Below are 22,744 nucleotides of genomic sequence, written 5' to 3'. Positions count from 1 at the left end.
AAAAACTGAAATGTAGTAATTTTTGCAAATTTATTACAAAGGAAAAACTGAAATATCACATGGTCATAAGTATTCAGACCCTTTGCTCAGTACTGAGTAGAAGCACCCTTTTGAGCTAGTACAGCCATGAGTTTTCTTGGGAATGACGCAACAAGTTTTTCACACGTGGATTTGGGGATCCTCTGCAGTTCTTCCTTGCAGATCCTCTCCAGTTCCATTAGGTTGGATGGTGAACGTTGGTGGACAGCCATTTTCAGGTCTCTCCAGAGATGCTCAATTGGATTTAGGTCAGGGCTCTGGCTGGGCCAGTCAAGAATGGTCAGAGTTGTTCTGAAGCTACTCCTTTGTTATTTTAGCTGTGTGCTTAGGGTCATTGTCTTGTTGGTGAACCTTTGGCCAAGTCTGAGGTCTGAGCACTCTGGAAGAGGTTTTCATCCAGGATACCTCTGTACTTGGTCATATTCATGTTTCCTTCAATGACAACCAGTTGTCCTGTCCCTGCAGCTGAAAATCACCCCCATAGCATGATGCTGCCACCACCATGTTTCACTGTTGGGATTGTATTGGGCAGGTGATGAGCAGTGCCTGGTTTTCTTCACACATGCCGCTTAGAATTATCACCAAAATGGCCTATCTTCGTCTCATCAGACCAGAGAATTTTATTTCTCATAGTCTGGGAGTCCTTCATGTGTTTTTATCAAACTCTATGTGGGCTTTCATATGTCTTGCATTGAGGAGAGGCTTCTGTCAGGTCACTCTGCCATAAAGGCCCGACTGTTGGAGGGCTGCAGTGATAGTTGACCTTGTGGAACTTTATCCCAGAATGCCAGCCAGGGCTGTGGGGTACTCTGTACTGGGTCTGGTACTTAAAGGGATGTGTCACAGTGGCGGTGACCCGGTCCGTGGTCCTTGGCGCCCATGTTAAATAAGAAATGTTTGTGACACCACCTGTGGTATTTGGTCAGGCGTGACCGATGCTCCTTAAAGGGGTCCTCTGGGGCGATTTTATGGCAGCTGGGATGGTATGACTTCCCACAGGTGAAGCTGGGTCTCCAGGGCTCCCGATGTAGTAGGGACAGATGGTGTAGAAAGAAACAGAGGACACAAGTTGCAGTCTCTTTACTTCTTTACTGTAGAGTTCAGGCAACCGCAATCCAGGGTACCGGATCATAGTTGCTGTTATGGTCCAGCTGGCTTGAAAGCAGATCTGGAATCCCCCTAACCAGGTGGGTTTGGAAGCCTTCCTTCTAGCACTGTGTTGTAGTCCCTTGCTTGCCTTAGGCCTCACACAAGATCCTCACGTTCTCTCTCTTTCCCCCTTTAGGTAAGACACTACCCACATGACAGGTAACTCGAGCCTTTTTACAGGATCTCTATCATTACCCGGGCTCTATCTGCTACTGTGTTAATGGTGGACAGGTAACTTGCAATCTGCTGTCTGTGGTTTCTGCCATCGGGCATGAAGTTACCCCCACAACCTTCCGGCTACAGGTTTCATGCACTTCAGCATGGAGGAAGCTCACTCACAGCTTCTCTCTCCAGCTCTTCACTCTCATTTGCTCCTTACTCCTTCACGCTCTCTACAAACTGTTCAGTCCTTTCTTTCCTTTCCAGAAGCTGCAGCACCTCAAGTGGCTGCATGGCTCCTTCAGTCTTCCTGACTCTCTCACAGACTCCTCTCACTGACTGACTACTTTCCCTCCAGCCAGAATATATATAGGGGAGCCACCCACAAACTGGATCAGAGCTCCCCCTTCTGGCCTGGAGTAAGAACATGTTGAATGTTTGTAAATCTACTATATAAAGCTGAATGTGTGTGTGTGTGTGTGTGTGTATGTATGTATGTATGTATGTTCGGGATTGGCATCTGCACCGTCGCAGCTACAGCCACAAAATTTTGCCAGTCACACGTCTGGACCCCGAGAGCGTCATAGGCTATATTGTGAGGCGAAATTTTAACCCCGCGCGTTCCAATTCACCAAACAATTTTGCCCCTATCTACATAATGGGGAAAAAAGTGAAAGGAAAAGTGTTGGAGGCGTCGCAGCTACAGAAACAAAATTTTGCACAGTCACACGTCTGGACCCTGAGAGCGTCATAGGCTACGTTGTGAGGTGAAATTTTAACCCCGCGCTTTCCAATTCACCAAACAATTTTGCCCCTATCTACATAATGGGGAAAAAGTGAAATAAAAAGTGTTGGAGGCGTCGCAGCTACAGCCACAAAATTTTGCACAGTCACACGTCTGGACCCTGAGAGCGTCATAGGCTATGTTGTGAGGTGAAATTTTAACTCCGCGCTTTCCAATTCACCAAACTATTTTTCCCCTATCTACATAATGGGGAAAAGTGAAAGGAAAAGTGTTGGAGGCAAATTGACAGCTGCCAGATGTGAACAAGGGGGACTTAAAGAATGAGAGCGATGGCGCCAAAGAGTATATACCGATCAGTTGCTAAGGTGGGGCCCCGACATGAGATACTCACCACACATGGGGATATGAACACACACATAAAATGCGCCACACACTACCACGTGCTTGAAGACATATTACCCTCAGCACATATTTCACCACACATACACCAACCTCGCCACATAAAAGTCGAAACAAGTGTTAGGCGGGAATGAGAGGAGTGAGGGAGAAAATGAGAGGTGTGAGGGAGAAAATGAGAGATGTGAGGGGGAAAATGAAAGATGTGATTGGGAAAATGAGAGGCGTGATGGGAAAATAAGAGAATTGAGGTGCTCTAACTAACCACAGATATTTACTATGCCCAGGCAACGCCGGGCTCTTCAGCTAGTCTAATATATAAAGCTGAATGTGAGTGTGTATGTGTGTGTGTGTGTGTATGTATGTCCGGGATTGGCATCTGCACCGTCGCAGCTACAGCCACAAAATTTTGCACAGTCACACGTCTGGACCCCGAGAGCGTCATAGGCTATGTTGTGAGGTGAAATTTTAACCCCACGCTTTCCAATTCACCAAACAATTTTGCCCCTATCTACATAATGGGGAAAAGTGAAAGGAAAAGTTTTGGAGGCAAATTGACAGCTGCCAGATGTGAACAAGGGGGACTTAAAGAATGAGAGCGATGGCGCCAAAGAGTATATACCGTACAGTTGCTAAGGTGGGGCCCCAACATGGGATACTCACCACAAACGGGGATATGAACACACACAAAATGTGCTTGAACACATATCACCCTCAGCACACATTTCACCACACATACACCAACCTTGCCACATAAAAGTCGAAACACAAAAGTCGCCGCTCAAAACTCGCCACATGCAAAAACTAGGCTCATGCAAAACTCGCCACAAGTACAAAACTCACCTCATTGAAAACTCGCCACACGCAAAACTTGCACACGCGGAAAAATTGCCACATGCACAAAAGTTGCAACACATGCAAAAGTTGCCTTACACAAAACTTGCACATACTCAAAAGGTACTACACATAAAACTCACCACGCGCAAAACTCGCAATGCGCAAAACTTGCTGCACACAACGTGCTTCACTAACCTGTCACATGCAACTGGACACACAAAAAGTTGCTACACGAATGTTGCCACATAAAACTCATCTCACAAAAGTCGCTACATGCATGTCGCCACACGCAACTCAACACACACATCTTGACAAACGAAACTCGCCCTAAAACACACACAAGTCTGGTATTATCCTTCAAAAATAAAAATCTGATTAATAAGCAGACAAACTACAAGAGCAACAAATGTACCATATAGGAAATACGGCAGCTGTCAGTCACATGACCTGTCTATTATGTGTATGTGTGAGCTAATATATACTGCCAGGGGGAGGGCTTCCTGTTGGCTGGGGATTTATCAGGCTGCCAATTTAGCTTACAAATACTGAGGTAAAAATACTGACCAAATAACGTGTGAATGCGGTCTAATACAGGAGGAGATGACACACAGGTATATACTATATACAGGAGAGATGGCACACAGGTATATACTATATACAGGAGGAGATGACACACAGATATATACTATATACAGGAGGAGATGACACACAGATATATACTGTATATAGGAGGAGATGACATACAGGTATATACTATATACAGGGGAGATGACATACAGGTATATACTATATACAGGAGCAGATGACCTACAGGTATATACTATATACAGGAGAAGATGACACACAGGTATATACTATATACAGGAGCAGATGACCTACAGGTATATACTATATACATGAGGAGATGACACACAGGTATATACTATATACAGGAGCAGATGACCTACAGGTATATACTATATAAAGGAGGAGATGACATACAGGTATATGCTATATAGAAGATGACATACAGGTATATACTATATACAGGAGGAGATGACACACAGATATATACTATATACAGGGGAGATGACACACAGGTATATACTATATACAGGAGGAGATGACATACAGGTATATACTATATATAGAAGGAGAAGACATACAGGTATATACTATATATAGGGGGAGATGACATACAGGTATATACTATATACAGGGGAGATGACACACAGCAGGTATATACTGTATACAGGGGAGATGACAAACAGGTATATACTATATACAGGAGATGACATACAGGTGTATACTATATATAAGGGAGATGACAAACATGTATATACTGAGGTGAAAATGAGAGGTGTGAGGTGAAAATGAAAACGTGTGATTGCAAAATGAGAGAAGTGAGGGAAAATAGTGGAGTGATCGGAAAATGACAGATGTGAGGTCGAAATGACAAGTGTTAGGGGGGAATGAGAGGAGTGAGGGAGAAAATGAGAGGTGTGAGGGAGAAAATGAGAGATGTGAGGGGGAAAATGAAAGATGTGATTGGGAAAATTAGAGGCATGATGGGAAAATAAGAGAAGTGAGGTGCTATAACTAACCACAGATATTTACTCTGCCCAGGCAATGCCGGGCTCTTCAGCTAGTACCTGATAAAAGGAATCCTTCATCGCTTCCAAGCATGACATCACGCTCCCCGTGAGGAAGGCAATGCCACTGTAACAACCAGGAACCTGGAGTGTTACACTCCTATCTCCCTACTGCATCTCTGGAGCTCAGCCACAGTGATCTTGGGGTACTTCTTTACCTCTCTCACCAATGCTCTTCTCCCACAAATGCTCAGTTTGGCTGGACGGCCAGGTCTAGGAAGACTTCTGGTGGTCACAAACTTCTTCCATTTAAGGATCATAGAGGCCACTGTGCCCTTAGGAACCTTGAGTTCAGCAGAAACTCTGTTGTAACCTTGGCCAGATCTGTGTCTTGCCACAATTCTATCTCTTAGCTCCTTGGCCAGTTCCTTTGACCTCATGATTCTCATTTGGTCTGACGTGCACTGTGAGCTGTGAGGTCTTATATAGACAGGTTTCCTTTCCAAATCAAGTCCTATCAGTTTCATTAAACACAGCTGGACTCCAATGAAGGAGTAGAACCATCTCAAGGAGGATCACAGGAAAATGGACAGCATGTGACTTAAATATGAATGTCTGAGCAAAGGGTCTGAATACTAGTTATGACTAGGGTTGAGCGAAACGGGTCGTTCATTTTCAAAAGTCGCCGACTTTTGGCAAAGTCGGGTTTCATGAAACCCGATCCGACCCCTGTGCGGGGTCGGCCATGCGGTACGCGACTTTCGCGCCAAAGTCGCGTTTCAATGACGCGAAAAGCGCCATTTCTCAGCCAATGAAGGTAAACGCAGAGTGTGGGCAGCGTGATGACATAGGTCCTGGTCCCCACCATCTTAGAGAAGGGCATTGCAGTGATTGGCTTGCTGTCTGCGGCGTCACAGGGGCTATAAAGGGGAGTTCCCGCCGACCGCCATGTTACTGCTGCTGATCTGAGCTTAGGGAGAGGTTGCTGCCGCTTCGTCAGAAGCAGGGATAGCGTTAGGCAGGGTCCATTAACCACCAAACCGCTTGTGCTGTAGCGATTTCCACTGCCCAACACCACCTTCGGTGTGCAGGGACAGTGGAAGCTACATTTTTTTTTTCCCCCCCTCAGCGCTGTAGCTCATTGGGCTGCCCTAGAAGGCTCCCTGATAGCTGCATTGCTGTGTGTACGCCGCTGTGCAAACCAACTGCTTTTTTCAAAGCACAAATCCTCTTGTTCCTTCCTTTCTGCACAGCTATCTTTTTGGTTTGTCCACACTTTTTATTTAATTTGTGCATCAGTCCACTCCTTATTGCTGCCTGCCATACCTGGCTGAGATTACTGCAGGGAGATAGTAATTGAAGGACACTCCCTGTTTTTTTTTTTTTTTTTTTTTGTGGGAGATTAAGATTGACATTTCTGCTAGAGTGCCATCCCTGTCTGTGTCATCTCTCACTCAGTGGGCCATAGAAAGCCTATTTATTTTTTTGCTTGATTTGGGTTATAAAATCTACCTGAAAAAATCACTACATCAATCAGTGGGAGAAAAATATTGGCCTCAGGGCTTGTGTGCCACTCTTGACTCCTGTGTGTGCCATCTCTCACTCAGTGGGCCATAGAAAGCCTATTTATTTTTTTGCTTGATTTTGGTTCTAAAATCTACCTGAAAAAATCAATAAATCAATCAGTGGGAGATTAATATTGGCCTTTGGGCTTGTGTGCCAGTCCTAAGCGTGCCATCTGTCTCTCTCAGATAGTGGGCGATAGAAAGCCTATTTTTTTTTTTTATTGGGTTTATAAATTTTCCCTGGAACCAAAAAAAAAAAGTGGGAGATTAATATTGGCCTCTGGGCTTGTGTGCCAGTCCTGAGCGTGCCATCTCTCTCACAAATAGTGGGCCATAGAAAGCCTATTTATTTATTTTTTTTTTGTTTTATAAATTCTCCCTTAAAAAAAAAAGGGAGATTAATATTGGCCTTTGGGCTTGTGTGCCAGTCCTAAGCGTGCCATCTCTCTCTGTCTCTCAGATAGTGGGCCATAGAAAGCCTATTTATTATTTTTTTTATTGGGTTTATAAATTTTCCCTGGAACAAAAAAAAAAAAGTGGGAGATAAATATTGGCCTCTGGGCTTGTGTGCCACTCCTGACTCCTGTGTGCGTCATCTCTCACTCAGTGGGCCATAGAAAGCCTTTTTTTGTTTTATTTGTTTTCTAAATTCTCCCTGAAAAAATCATTTTATTTTATTTGGTTTCTAAATTCTTCCTGAAAAAAATCATTTTATTCTATTATTTTTTTTTCCTAAAGTCTCCCTGAAAAAAAACAAAAACAAAACAAATCAGTGGGAGATTAATATTGCCCTTTCTGCTTGTGTGCCAGTCTTGACTCCTGGGTGTGCCATCTCTCTCTCTCTCTCTCCAATTGTGGGCCATAGAAAGCCTATTATTTTTTTAGCTTGATTTGGGTTCCAAAATCTACCTGAAAAAATCACTACATCAATCAGTGGGAGATAAATATTAGCCTCTGGGCTTGTGTGCCACTCCTGACTCCTGTGTGCGTCATCTCTCACTCAGTGGGCCATAGAAAGCCTTTTTTTGTTTTATTTGTTTTCTAAATTCTCCCTGAAAAAATCATTTTATTTTATTTGGTTTCTAAATTCTTCCTGAAAAAATCATTTTATTCTATTATTTTTTTTTCCTAAAGTCTCCCTTAAAAAAAAAAAAAATCAAATCAGTGGGAGATTGATATTTACATTTGTGCTTCAGTGACAGTCCTGCGTGTGTGGCATCTCTCTCATTTGTTGCCACCAACAACAGAGTGTGTAACATTGTGCCTGATTTTCGTTGTGGTCTCACTCACCTGTAAAGGGGTAGCTAAATCATACTGAAGTTATAGCTCACCATGTAATTTGTGTGACAGCAACAAATACCGTTAGTTTGTTTACGTTTTTAAAACAATGAGGAAGTATGGTGGAAGAGGTCGTGGCCGGGGGCGTTCATTGTCAGCTGGTAATGAGGGTAGTGGTAGTGGTGGAGCATCAGCTGGTCGTGGGAAAAAAAATATTGCACCTAAGTCTGGAGCTGTGGAGCCAGGTTCGTCGTCTGGCTACACAAGGCCTCGAACGCTCCCTTTTCTGGGAGTAGGAAAACCGCTTTTAAAGCCGGAGCAGCAAGAGCAAGTTTTGGCTTATCTTGCTGACTCAGCCTCTAGCTCTTTTGCCTCCTCTCGTGAAACTGGTAAATGTCAAAGCAGCGCGTCGTTAGTGGATGTTCACGGTCAGGGACAAGTCGCTTCCTTGTCCTCTTCAGCAAAAACAACAACAGAGAAGAATGCAGCAGGCGACACAACGGGTTACTCCATGGAGCTCTTTACACATACCGTCCCTGGCTTAGAAAGTGAAGCAGTTAACAGTCCATGCCCATTACAAGTTGAATCTGACATGGAGTGCACTGATGCACAGCCACAGCCAGACTACTATGCTGGTCCTTTGACTCAGACCACAACATTGCCCTCGCAGGGTGCTGATCAAGAATCAGACCCTGATGAGACTATGTTGCCCCATCACGAACGCTATACCACCGACCGACACGGTGACACAGACGAAGTTGCACACGAGCTACAAGAAGAGGTAATAGATGACCCAGTTCTTGACCCCGATTGGCAGCCATTGGGGGAACTGGGTGCAGGCGGCAGCAGTTCTGAAGTGGAGGAGGAGGGGCCGCAGCAGGCATCAACATCGCAACAGGTTCCATCTGCCGGGCCCGTATCTTGCCCAAAACGCGTGGCAAAGCCAAAACCTGTTGGAGGACAGCGTGGCCATCCGGTTAAAGCTCAGTCTGCAATGCCTGAAAAGGTATCCGATGCTAGAAAGAGTGCAGTCTGGCATTTTTTTAAACAACATCCAATTGATCAGCGCAAAGTCATCTGTCAAAAATGTTCAACTACCTTAAGCAGAGGACAGAATCTGAAAAGTCTCAATACAAGTTGCATGCATAGACATTTAACCACCATGCATTTGCAAGCCTGGACTAACTACCAAACGTCCCTTAAGGTTGTAGCACCCTCGGCCAATGAAGCTAGTCAGCAACGCAACATCCCTTCCGGCAGTATAGGGCCACCATTTTCCGCACCACCTGCAGTATCTGTGCAGGTTTCTTTGCCAGGCCAAAGCAGTCAGGGTCAGGGAATCACCAGTTTCGTAGTAGGAAACACTGCATCTAGGGCACCGGTGGCAACAATACCATCTCCCACCGTCTCTCAGTCTGCCATGTCCACCGGCACCCCCGCTAGTTCCACGATCTCCAGCTCTCCAGTCCAGCTCACCCTACATGAGACTATGGTTAGAAAAAGGAAGTACTTAGCCTCGCATCCGCGTACACAGGGTTTGAACGCACACATAGCTAGACTAATCTCGTTAGAGATGATGCCCTACCGGTTAGTTGAAAGCGAAGCTTTCAAAGCCCTGATGGACTATGCTGTACCACGCTACGAGCTACCCAGTCGACACTTTTTTTCCAGAAAAGCCATCCCAGCCCTCCACCAGCATGTTAAAGAGCGCATCGTCCATGCACTCAGGCAATCTGTGAGCACAAAGGTGCACCTGACAACAGATGCATGGACCAGTAGGCATGGCCAGGGACGTTACGTGTCCATCACGGCACACTGGGTAAATGTGGTGGATGCAGGGTCCACAGGGGACAGCAAGTTTGGGACAGTTCTGCCTAGCCCACGGTCTAGGAAACAATTGGCTGTAGCCGTTCGCACCCCTTCCTCCTCCTCTTCGTCCTCCTGCAGAAGCGAAAGCTCGTCCACAGACCGCAGTCGCACAACCACTCCATCCGCAGCTGCCACTGTTGCACACCAGGTCTCCCATTATGGGGCAGCTACTGGCAAACGTCAGCAGGCTGTATTGGCTATGAAGTGTTTGGGCGACAACAGACACACCGCGGAAGTTCTGTCCGAGTTCTTACAGAAAGAAACGCAGTCGTGGCTGGGCACTGTAGATCTTGAGGCAGGCAAGGTAGTGAGTGATAACGGAAGGAATTTCATGGCTGCCATCTCCCTTTCCCAACTGAAACACATTCCTTGCCTGGCTCACACCTTAAACCTGGTGGTGCAGTGCTTCCTGAAAAGTTATCCGGGGTTATCCGACCTGCTCCTCAAAGTGCGTGGACTTTGCTCACATATCCGCCGTTCGCCCGTACACTCCAGCCGTATGCAGACCTATCAGCGTTCTTTGAACCTTCCCCAGCATCGCCTAATCATAGACGTTGCAACAAGGTGGAACTCAACACTGCACATGCTTCAGAGACTGTGTGAACAGAGGCGGGCTGTTATGTTTTTGTGGGAGGATACACATACACGGGCAGGCAGTAGGATGGCAGACATGGAGTTGTCAGGTGTGCAGTGGTCGAAGATTCAAGACATGTGTCAAGTCCTTCAGTGTTTTGAGGAATGCACACGGCTGGTTAGTGCAGACAACGCCATAATAAGCATGAGCATCCCCCTAATGCGTCTGCTGATGCAAAGTTTGACGCACATAAAGGATCAGGCGTCTGCAGCTGAGGAAGAGGAAAGCCTTGATGACAGTCAGCCATTGTCTGGCCAGGGCAGTGTACAGGACGAGGTAGCGGGCGAAGAGGAGGAGGAGGACGAGGAGGATGATGGGGATGATTATATTTTTAATGAGGAAGCTTTTCCGGGGCCACTGGAAATTGGTGGCGCGGCAAGGCCAGGTTCTGGTTTTTTGAGGGACACAAGTGACGTGCATTTGCCTGAAACTGCCCCTCAACCAAGCACAACCGCAGATTTGAGAACTGGAACTTTGGCCCACATGGCGGATTATGCCTTACGTATCCTCAAAAGGGACACACGCATAACTAAAATGATGAATGATGACGATTACTGGTTGGCCTGCCTCCTTGATCCTCGCTATAAAGGCAAATTGCAAAATATAATGCCACATGAGAACTTGGAACTAATATTAGCAACCAAACAATCAACTCTTGTTGACCGTTTGCTTCTGGCATTCCCTGCACACAGCGCCCGTGATCGTTCTCACACGAGCTGCAGGGGCCAGCAGACCAGAGGAGTTAGAGGGGCAGAAATCAGAAGTGGCGTTGGCCAGAGGGGTTTTCTGACCAGGTTGTGGAGTGATTTTGCTATGACCACAGACAGGACAGGTACTGCAGCATCAATTCAAAGTGACAGGAGACAACATTTGTCCAGTATGGTTACAAACTATTTTTCATCCCTTATCGATGTTCTCCCTCAACCGTCATTCCCATTTGATTACTGGGCATCAAAATTAGACACCTGGCCAGAATTGGCAGAATATGCATTGCAGGAGCTTGCTTGCCCGGCAGCTAGTGTCCTATCAGAAAGAGTATTCAGTGCTGCAGGTTCAATACTAACAGAAAAAAGGACTCGTCTGGCTACCCAAAATGTAGATGATCTAACCTTCATTAAAATGAACCACAACTGGATTTCGAAATCTTTTGCCCCACCTTGCCCGGCTGACACCTAGCTTTCCTATGAAAAGGTCTTGCCTGTGGACTATTCTGAATGCCTTTTCCAATCTCGTAATTTTCTGCACCTGATTGTCCAGCATACGACATGTTTACACCTCACTAAATGGCCAAACTCCCCACACGGGGCCGTGGTATCGACACTTGGCGACAGCACCCGTGAGAGTGCAGTTTGTCTGAAGAGGTGGGTGAGCCCGCTTTTGGTCGACGGCACTGCCACTGGGTCCCTCCTAGTACAATAAAGTGTATCTGGCGGTGGTGGTGCGCACCCAACGTCAGACACACCGTTGTAATATGAGGGGCCCTGGGCCTGTACCGCCGGCCACAAGACAGTTTCCCCCCCCCCAGCTCAAACAGTGCTCTACCACTTGCAAAATTATCTCACAGCTCCACCAATGTTTAGTCTATGCGCTGACATCCTTCAATGCCTGCCACTGACAATACCATTGTATTGACATTTTTGTTATGTTAGGCCTTCGATGCCTGTCTGTGGTCACTCCTTCCACTAGGCATCCACTGACCACACCACTGCTGCCCGTGTACCCCTGTAACCAATTTAAAATTGCCTACAGCCATGTGTTATTATTTTAGGCCTTCGATGCCTGTCTGCGGTCACTCCTTCCACTAGGCCTCCACTGACCACACCACTGCTGCCCGTGTACCCCTGGAACCAATTTAAAATTGCCTACAGCCATGTGTTATTATTTTAGGCCTTCGATGCCTGTCTGCGGTCACTCCTTCCACTAGGCCTCCACTGACCACACCACTGCTGCCCGTGTACCCCTGGAACCAATTTAAAATTGCCTACAGCCATGTGTTATTATTTTAGGCCTTCGATGCCTGTCTGCGGTCACTCCTTCCACTAGGCCTCCACTGACCACACCACTGCTGCCCGTGTACCCCTGGAACCAATTTAAAATTGCCTACAGCCATGTGTTATTATTTTAGGCCTTCGATGCCTGTCTGCGGTCACTCCTTCCACTAGGCCTCCACTGACCACACCACTGCTGCCCGTGTACCCCTGGAACCAATTTAAAATTGCCTACAGCCATGTGTTATTATTTTAGGCCTTCGATGCCTGTCTGCGGTCACTCCTTCCACTAGGCCTCCACTGACCACACCACTGCTGCCCGTGTACCCCTGGAACCAATTTAAAATTGCCTACAGCCATGTGTTATTATTTTAGGCCTTCGATGCCTGTCTGCGGTGACTCCTTTCACTAGGCCTCCACTGACCACACCACTGCTGCCCGTGTACCCCTGGAACCAATTTAAAATTGCCTACAGCCATGTGTTATTATTTTAGGCCTTCGATGCCTGTCTGCGGTCACTCCTTCCACTAGGCCTCCACTGACCACACCACTGCTGCCCATGTACCCCTGGAACCAATTTAAAATTGCCTACAGCCATGTGTTATTATTTTAGGCCTTCGATGCCTGTCTGCGGTCACTCCTTCCACTAGGCCTCCACTGACCACACCACTGCTGCCCATGTACCCCTGGAACCAATTTAAAATTGCCTACAGCCATGTGTTATTATTTTAGGCCTTCGATGCCTGTCTGCGGTCACTCCTTCCACTAGGCCTCCACTGACCACACCACTGCTGCCCGTGTACCCCTGGAACAAATTTAAAATTGCCTACAGCCATGTGTTATTATTTTAGGCCTTCGATGCCTGTCTGTGGTCACTCCTTCCACTAGGCCTCCACTGACCACACCACTGCTGCCCGTGTTCCCCTGGAACCAATTTAAAATTGCCTACAGCCATGTGTTATTATTTTAGGCCTTCGATGCCTGTCTGCGGTCACTCCTTCCACTAGGCCTCCACTGACCACACCACTGCTGCCCGTGTACCCCTGGAACCAATTTAAAATTGCCTACAGCCATGTGTTATTATTTTAGGCCTTCGATGCCTGTCTGTGGTCACTCCTTCCACTAGGCCTCCACTGACCACACCACTGCTGCCCGTGTACCTCTGGAACCAATTTAAAATTGCCTACAGCCATGTGTTATTATTTTAGGCCTTCGATGCCTGTCTGCGGTCACTCCTTCCACTAGTCCTCCACTGACCACACCACTGCTGCCCGTGTACCCCTGGAACCAACATCAGAAAATATAAAAATAAGTATTTTGCTTATAAAAAAGAAAATACTGGAGAGATATCAAATGCAGACATTTTAACATTAAAAACAAACACATACAACAAAAATCTGGTACAGTACTAAAAATGGCCACCAGCTACAATAACTTTCTCCTGCAAGTAGTTAACTGAAAGGTTTTTTCAATTTAAAACACAGATATGGCATCCACCGAGTGTTGTCCTGTCGCGTCTTCTTTATATTATTGCCAAGAAGATGCAAAACAATGAAAATAATAAAATCATTATTTACCAAAAAAATAGAGTAAGTCAAAACCACATTGCAAATAAACATTCATTACAAATAAAGAAGCAGGGCGCGTCCGAGGGTGAGTATATACCTAATAAGAATATAATCACCCTCGGACACGCCCTGCTTCTTTCCGACAGCCTTCCTTCCTAAGAATCAGCCCTTCCGTGGTGTAGAGAGAGGGTTTGTTACACTCCAAGGTGTTCCCCAGGTTGCATTTCCTGAGCTTCGATCTTCCGGCTCTCGTTTAGTAGTTGTTGGAAACTACGCTGCATTAGGCCTACAAATTGGGTATGGGGTGTAGAGAGATGGTGTGTTCCACTCCAAGGTGTTCTCCAGGTTGCCTTTCCTGAGCTTCGATCTTCCGGCTCTCGTTTAGTAGTTGTTGGAAACTACGCTGCATTAGGCCTACAAATTGGGTATGGGGTGTAGAGAGATGGTGTGTTCCACTGTAGAGAGATGGTGTGTTCCACTCCAAGGTGTTCCCCAGGTTTCCTCTCCAATGCTTCGATCATCATGCTCTCGTTTAGTAGTTGTTGGAAACTACGCTGCATTAGGCCTACAAATTGGGTATGGGGTGTAGAGAGATGGTGTGTTCCACTCCAAGGTGTTCCCCAGGTTTCCTCGCCAATGCTTCGATCATCATGCTCTCGTTTAGTAGTTGTTGGAAACTACGCTGCATTGGGCCTACAAATTGGGTATGGGGTGTAGAGAGATGGTGTGTTCCACTCCAAGGTGTTCCCCAGGTTGCCTTTCCTGAGCTTCGATCTTCCGGCTCTCGTTTAGTAGTTGTTGGAAACTACGCTGCATTAGGCCTACAAATTGGGTATGGGGTGTAGAGAGATGGTGTGATCCACTCCAAGGTGTTCTCCAGGTTGCCTTTCCTGAGCTTCGATCTTCCGGCTCTCGTTTAGTAGTTGTTGGAAACTACGCTGCATTAGGCCTACAAATTGGGTATGGGGTGTAGAGAGATGGTGTGTTCCACTGTAGAGAGATGGTGTGTTCCACTCCAAGGTGTTCCCCAGGTTTCCTCGCCAATGCTTCGATCATCATGCTCTCGTTTAGTAGTTGTTGGAAACTACGCTGCATTGGGCCTACAAATTGGGTATGGGGTGTAGAGAGATGGTGTGTTCCACTCCAAGGTGTTCCCCAGGTTGCCTTTCCTGAGCTTCGATCTTCCGGCTCTCGTTTAGTAGTTGTTGGAAACTACGCTGCATTAGGCCTACAAATTGGGTATGGGGTGTAGAGAGATGGTGTGATCCACTCCAAGGTGTTCTCCAGGTTGCCTTTCCTGAGCTTCGATCTTCCGGCTCTCGTTTAGTAGTTGTTGGAAACTACGCTGCATTAGGCCTACAAATTGGGTATGGGGTGTAGAGAGATGGTGTGTTCCACTGTAGAGAGATGGTGTGTTCCACTCCAAGGTGTTCCCCAGGTTTCCTCGCCAATGCTTCGATCATCATGCTCTCGTTTAGTAGTTGTTGGAAACTACGCTGCATTGGGCCTACAAATTGGGTATGGGGTGTAGAGAGATGGTGTGTTCCACTCCAAGGTGTTCCCCAGGTTGCCTTTCCTGAGCTTCGATCTTCCGGCTCTCGTTTAGTAGTTGTTGGAAACTACGCTGCATTAGGCCTACAAATTGGGTATGGGGTGTAGAGAGATGGTGTGTTTCACTGTAGAGAGATGGTGTGTTCCACTCCAAGGTGTTCCCCAGGTTTCCTCGCCAATGCTTCGATCATCATGCTCTCGTTTAGTAGTTGTTGGAAACTACGCTGCATTGGGCCTACAAATTGGGTATGGGGTGTAGAGAGATGGTGTGTTCCACTCCAAGGTGTTCCCCAGGTTGCCTTTCCTGAGCTTCGATCTTCCGGCTCTCGTTTAGTAGTTGTTGGAAACTACGCTGCATTAGGCCTACAAATTGGGTATGGGGTGTAGAGAGATGGTGTATTTCACTGTAGAGAGATGGTGTGTTCCACTCCAAGGTGTTCCCCAGGTTTCCTCGCCAATGCTTCGATCATCATGCTCTCGTTTAGTAGTTGTTGGAAACTACGCTGCATTGGGCCTACAAATTGGGTATGGGGTGTAGAGAGATGGTGTGTTCCACTCCAAGGTGTTCCCCAGGTTGCCTTTCCTGAGCTTCGATCTTCCGGCTCTCGTTTAGTAGTTGTTGGAAACTACGCTGCATTAGGCCTACAAATTGGGTATGGGGTGTAGAGAGATGGTGTGTTCCACTGTAGAGAGATGGTGTGTTCCACTCCAAGGTGTTCCCCAGGTTTCCTCGCCAATGCTTCGATCATCATGCTCTCGTTTAGTAGTTGTTGGAAACTACGCTGCATTGGGCCTACAAATTGGGTATGGGGTGTAGAGAGATGGTGTGTTCCACTCCAAGGTGTTCCCCAGGTTGCCTTTCCTGAGCTTCGATCTTCCGGCTCTCGTTTAGTAGTTGTTGGAAACTACGCTGCATTAGGCCTACAAATTGGGTATGGGGTGTAGAGAGATGGTGTGTTTCACTGTAGAGAGATGGTGTGTTCCACTCCAAGGTGTTCCCCAGGTTTCCTCGCCAATGCGTCGATCATCATGCTCTCGTTTAGTAGTTGTTGGAAACTACGCTGCATTGGGCCTACAAATTGGGTATGGGGTGTAGAGAGATGGTGTGTTCCACTCCAAGGTGTTCCCCAGGTTGCCTTTCCTGAGCTTCGATCTTCCGGCTCTCGTTTAGTAGTTGTTGGAAACTACGCTGCATTAGGCCTACAAATTGGGTATGGGGTGTAGAGAGATGGTGTGTTCCACTGTAGAGAGATGGTGTGTTCCACTCCAAGGTGTTCCCCAGGTTTCCTCGCCAATGCTTCGATCATCATGCTCTCGTTTAGTAGTTGTTGGAAACTACGCTGCATTAGGCCTACAAATTGGGTATGGGGTGTAGAGAGATGGTGTGTTCCACTCCAAGGTGTTCTCCAGGTTGCCTTTCTTGAGCTTCGATCTTCCGGCTCTCGTTTAGTAGTTGTTGGAAACTACGCTGCATTAGGCCTACAAATTGGGTATGGGGTGTAGAGAGATGGTGTGTTCCACTCCAAGGTGTTCTCCAGGTTGCTTTTCCTGAGCTTCGATCTTCCGGCTCTCGTTTAGTAGTTGTTGGAAACTACGCTGCATTAGGCCTACAAATTGGGTATGGGGTGTAGAGAGATGGTGTGTTCCACTGTAGAGAGATGGTGTGTTCCACTCCAAGGTGTTCCCCAGGTTTCCTCGCCAATGCTTCGATCATCATGCTCTCGTTTAGTAGTTGTTGGAAACTACGCTGCATTAGGCCTACAAATTGGGTATGGGGTGTAGAGAGATGATGTGTTCCACTCCAAGGTGTTCCCCAGGTTTCCTCGCCAATGCTTCGATCATCATGCTCTCGTTTAGTAGTTGTTGGAAACTACGCTGCATTGGGCCTACAAATTGGGTATGGGGTGTAGAGAGATGGTGTGTTCCACTCCAAGGTGTTCCCCAGGTTGCCTTTCCTGAGCTTCGATCTTCCGGCTCTCGTTTAGTAGTTGTTGGAAACTACGCTGCATTAGGCCTACAAATTGGGTATGGGGTGTAGAGAGATGGTGTGATCCACTCCAAGGTGTTCTCCAGGTTGCCTTTCCTGAGCTTCGATCTTCCGGCTCTCGTTTAGTAGTTGTTGGAAACTACGCTGCATTAGGCCTACAAATTGGGTATGGGGTGTAGAGAGATGGTGTGTTCCACTGTAGAGAGATGGTGTGTTCCACTCCAAGGTGTTCCCCAGGTTTCTTCGCCAATGCTTCGATCATCATGCTCTCGTTTAGTAGTTGTTGGAAACTACGCTGCATTAGGCCTACAAATTGGGTATGGGGTGTAGAGAGATGGTGTGTTCCACTCCAAGGTGTTCCCCAGGTTTCCTCGCCAATGCTTCGATCATCATGCTCTCGTTTAGTAGTTGTTGGAAACTACGCTGCATTGGGCCTACAAATTGGGTATGGGGTGTAGAGAGATGGTGTGTTCCACTCCAAGGTGTTCCCCAGGTTGCCTTTCCTGAGCTTCCATCTTCCGGCTCTCGTTTAGTAGTTGTTGGAAACTACGCTGCATTAGGCCTACAAATTGGGTATGGGGTGTAGAGAGATGGTGTGTTCCACTGTAGAGAGATGGTGTGTTCCACTCCAAGGTGTTCCCCAGGTTTCCTCGCCAATGCTTCGATCATCATGCTCTCGTTTAGTAGTTGTTGGAAACTACGCTGCATTAGGCCTACAAATTGGGTATGGGGTGTAGAGAGATGGTGTGTTCCACTCCAAGGTGTTCTCCAGGTTGCCTTTCCTGAGCTTCGATCTTCCGGCTCTCGTTTAGTAGTTGTTGGAAACTATGCTGCATTAGGCCTACAAATTGGGTATGGGGTGTAGAGAGATGGTGTGTTCCACTGTAGAGAGATGGTGTGTTCCACTCCAAGGTGTTCCCCAGGTTTCCTCGCCAATGCTTCGATCATCATGCTCTCGTTTAGTAGTTGTTGGAAACTACGCTGCATTAGGCCTACAAATTGGGTATGGGGTGTAGAGAGATGGTGTGTTCCACTCCAAGGTGTTCTCCAGGTTGCCTTTCCTGAGCTTCGATCTTCCGGCTCTCGTTTAGTAGTTGTTGGAAACTATGCTGCATTAGGCCTACAAATTGGGTATGGGGTGTAGAGAGATGGTGTGTTCCACTGTAGAGAGATGGTGTGTTCCACTCCAAGGTGTTCCCCAGGTTTCCTCGCCAATGCTTCGATCATCATGCTCTCGTTTAGTAGTTGTTGGAAACTACGCTGCATTAGGCCTACAAATTGGGTATGGGGTGTAGAGAGATGGTGTGTTCCACTCCAAGGTGTTCCCCAGGTTTCCTTGCCAATGCTTCGATCATCATGCTCTCGTTTAGTAGTTGTTGGAAACTACGCTGCATTAGGCCTACAAATTGGGTATGGGGTGTAGAGAGATGGTGTGTTCCACTCCAAGGTGTTCTCCAGGTTGCCTTTCCTGAGCTTCGATCTTCCGGCTCTCGTTTAGTAGTTGTTGGAAACTACGCTGCATTAGGCCTACAAATTGGGTATGGGGTGCAGAGAGATGGTGTGTTCCACTCCAAGGTGTTCTCCAGGTTGCCTTTCCTGAACTTCTATCTTCAGGCTCTCATTAAATTGTGGTTAAACGGAACAACTGCATTTGGCGTACTAGTTGGTTTGGGGCCTACTATCGGTGTCTGCTGCTCCTTGCTGTTCTCCTGGTTTCCTGTCCTGAAATTCCGTTTTCAGGCGCTCGTTAAGTAGTTGTTAATGTTAGACTGCATTTGGCCTACTAGTTGGGTTGGGGCCTACTATCGGTGTCTGCCACTCCTTGCTGTTCTCCTCCACTGAACAAAGCTGTGCCGCCTGTTTACTACTGTTGCCAATTTTGAACTGCATTTCGACTACTTACTGATTTGGGCCTACTCTCTGTGTCAGCCTCTCATTCCAGTTGTCCTCCACTGCAATGCCCCCTGATTAGTCCTGTGTTACCTATTTTGAACTGCATTTAGCCCACTTTAGTCTTTGGGCCTATATCTGTGTTTCCTCCTCATCCTGCCCATTGCCCAGCCAGTGATAGATGAGTCTGCTGGTACATTGACCCATAACGCAACATTTCCCGTGCACGCTACACTGCAAGATTGTGACCCTGCTGAAAGTCAGGTCCCCCTTCCCGCATACCATACCACCTTACACGGGGACAAACAGGAAGGTGCAGATGAAAGTGCAGGTTCCTTCATCAGGTGGGGGGAGGAATACTAGTTGGTGACGTCACTGGCACAGGGCCTCTCATAGTACGCAAAAGTCTTGCTGCCGGTGGGAGGCGCCCCCGCCGTGCAAACACCGCTGTACTTTGAGGGGCCCTGTGCCAGTGCCAATGCCAACGAGTGGGCCCCCCCTGCTTGCTCAGGTTCACAGCACTTGCAAAGTTGAAATACTTACCTCTCCCTGCTGCACTGCCGTGACGTGGTCCAGATTTCCTGGGCCCACTAATTATTTGAACCAGCCCTACCCACCACAACTTTAGCCAAATGAACCCCAATTTCAAATGCCTTCCAATTATTATAAGGTAAATTACGCTTGACAAGCTTCATTAAGAAGAATGGATGGTTTTGACATTAAAATGGGCACTCTAGGTGTTTTCCTGGCCCCCACTCACTGCCGACTATGCTGCCCCATTGACTTGCATTGGGTTTCGTGTTTTGGTCGATCCCGACTTTACGTCATAATCGGCCGATTTCACTCGACCCGACTTTTGAGATAGTCGGGTTTCGCGAAACCCGGCTCGACTCTAAAAAGGTCAAGGTCGCTCAACTCTAGTTATGACCATGTGATATTTCAGTTTTTCTTTTTTATTAAATGTGCAAAAATTTCTACATTTCTGGGGGGTTTTCAGTCAAGATGGGGTGCAGAGTGTACATTAATGTGGAAAAAAATGAACTTTTTTGAATTTACCAAATGGCTGCAATTAAACAAAAATTTAAAGGGTCAGAATACTTTCCGTGCCCACTGTATGTATTTACATTACTATGTCTGTAGATAAGTTGTTGGTGAACATCAAGCAGAAGATGATTTCCATTACCTTGGCTTGCAAAAGTATTCACCCCCTTCGTACCTTGATATTTTACGTGTTTTGCTACCTCACAACCTGGAATTTCATTGTTTTTTTAGTTTTTGCATTAGTTCATGTAAAGAACATGCCTACAACTGTGAACATTTGATTTTCTTTTTTTTTTGCGACACAAACAATAAATAGGACAAAATTGCTGAAAACCTCAATGTGCATAACTATTCACCTCCCTTAGAGTCAGTACTTTGTAGAGTCTCTTTTTGCAGCAATTTCAGTTGCATGTTGCTTTGGATAAGTCTCTATGAGCTTTCCAGATCTCGCAACAGGGATTTTTGCCCATTCTTCAAGGCAAAACCACTCCAGCTCCTACAAGTTAGATAGGTTCTAGTGATGAGCAAATATACTCGTTACTCGAGATTTCCTGAGCATGCTCGGATGTCCTCCAAGTATTTTTTAGTGCTCGGAAATTTAGTTTTTATTGCCACAGCTGAATGATTTACATCTGTTAGCCAGCATAAGTACATGTGGGGATTCCTAGCAACCAGGCAACCCCCACATGTACTTATGCTGACTAACAGATGTAAATCATTCAGCTGCAGCAATAAAAACTAAATTTCTGAGCACTAAAAAATACTCGGAGGACACTCGAGCATGCTCGGGAAATCTCGAGCAACAAGTATATTCACTCATCACTAATAGTTTCCTTTGGTGAACACAGAAATCTTCAAATCTGCCCACAGTTTCTCAATTGGTTTAAGGTCTGGTCTATGACTAGCACACTGCAAATCATTAACATGTTTCTCCTTAACCCACTCGAGTTTTGCTTTAGCTGTATGCTTTGGGTCATTGTATTATTGGAAGGTGAACCTCCATCCCAATCTCAAATCACTGACATACTGAAAGAGGTTTTGTCAAAAATACTGTATCCATGTGTTTCCCACCATTTATCTTCCCCTTGTCTCTGACCATTTTCCCTGTTTCTACTGCCAAAAAATATCACTGCGGCATGATGCTGTCACCCCCATGTTTCACTTTGGGGATGGTGTTCTTGGGATAATGAGCTGTTTTTGCTTGCCACACAGACATAGTGTTTACCTTGGTGGCCAAAAAGTTCAATTTTTATCACATCTGACCACAGCACCTTCCTGCAAAGATTTGGGGAGTCTTTTAGCAAGCTCAATATGAGTCTTACAATTTTTGTGTGTAAATAAAGGCTTATTTTTCTAGACGCTCTTCCATAAAGGCCTCCTCTATGGAGTATATGGCTTATTGTGGGTCTATGGACAGATACTCCAGTATTTGCTTGGGAACTTTGTAGCTTTTTCATGCTTACCTTTGGTCTCTGTGCTGCCTCTCTGATTAACGCCCTCCTTCCCTGGGCTGAGAGTTTTGGTGGACGGTCCTCTCTTGGCAGGTTTGCTGTGGTACCATGTTCTTTCCATTTGATGATAATGGAATTGACGGTGCTCCGGAGGAGGATCATCAGAGATTGGGATATTTTTTACAACCTAACTCTTACTTGCACTTCTCAATAACTTTGTCCCTGACTTGTTTGGAGATCTCCTTGGTCTACATGGTGTTGTTTGGCTAGTGGTCCCTCTTGCTTATTGCTGTTGCAGCCTCTATGGCATTTCAGAAAAGATGTGCATATACTGACAGATCATATGACACTTAGATTGCACACAGGTGGACATCCTTTCACTAAGTATGTGACTTATGAAGGGAATTGCTCGCACCAGAAATTTTTAGGGGCTTCATTGCACCAACTTAGACTATTTAGTGCTGATGCATCACACACAAATCAGAATACAAAATATGTAAATACAGATTGTAATGTAACAAAACAGGTAAAAAGCCAAGGGGGTGAATCCTTTCACAAGCCACTGTATATGTAAGCAGAGAATTGTTAACTAAATAATAGTCCATGCCACGTTGTTTTTATAAGAATGGCTATATTTTCTATAGACCAAATGATTAAATGTACAATACATTTACAATATCTCATGAATCTTTCATCAGCAGTTAGAATTTTCTGCGCTCATCCACTGGCAATACTAGCAGACTGCTCCATAGTATTTTAAGTGTGCTGCTTTAGACTAATGCAGTGTAACTCCTGCTGAAATGGTTTTACCGTAACAGAGATAATAGCCTCTAATTGAGAATACTGATGAGGTTTGACTAATGTGCCTTTTTGACCACTGAAAAAGTCAGTCTATTCCGTGAGTCCCAAAGGAGTACTTGTAATTAGCTCTCATCCATCATACTGTATATACTGGATTTTCTTATTGTATTCAACAATTCACTAGACCTGATTACATCTGCTAATTAAAGCAAATAATTATTAGTG

The sequence above is a fragment of the Ranitomeya imitator genome, chromosome 8 (genome assembly GCF_032444005.1).
Source record: "Ranitomeya imitator isolate aRanImi1 chromosome 8, aRanImi1.pri, whole genome shotgun sequence".
Lineage (NCBI taxonomy): Eukaryota > Metazoa > Chordata > Amphibia > Anura > Dendrobatidae > Ranitomeya > Ranitomeya imitator.
The sequence above is the reverse complement of the archived record's forward strand: the minus strand, read 5'-3'. Positions refer to the sequence as shown.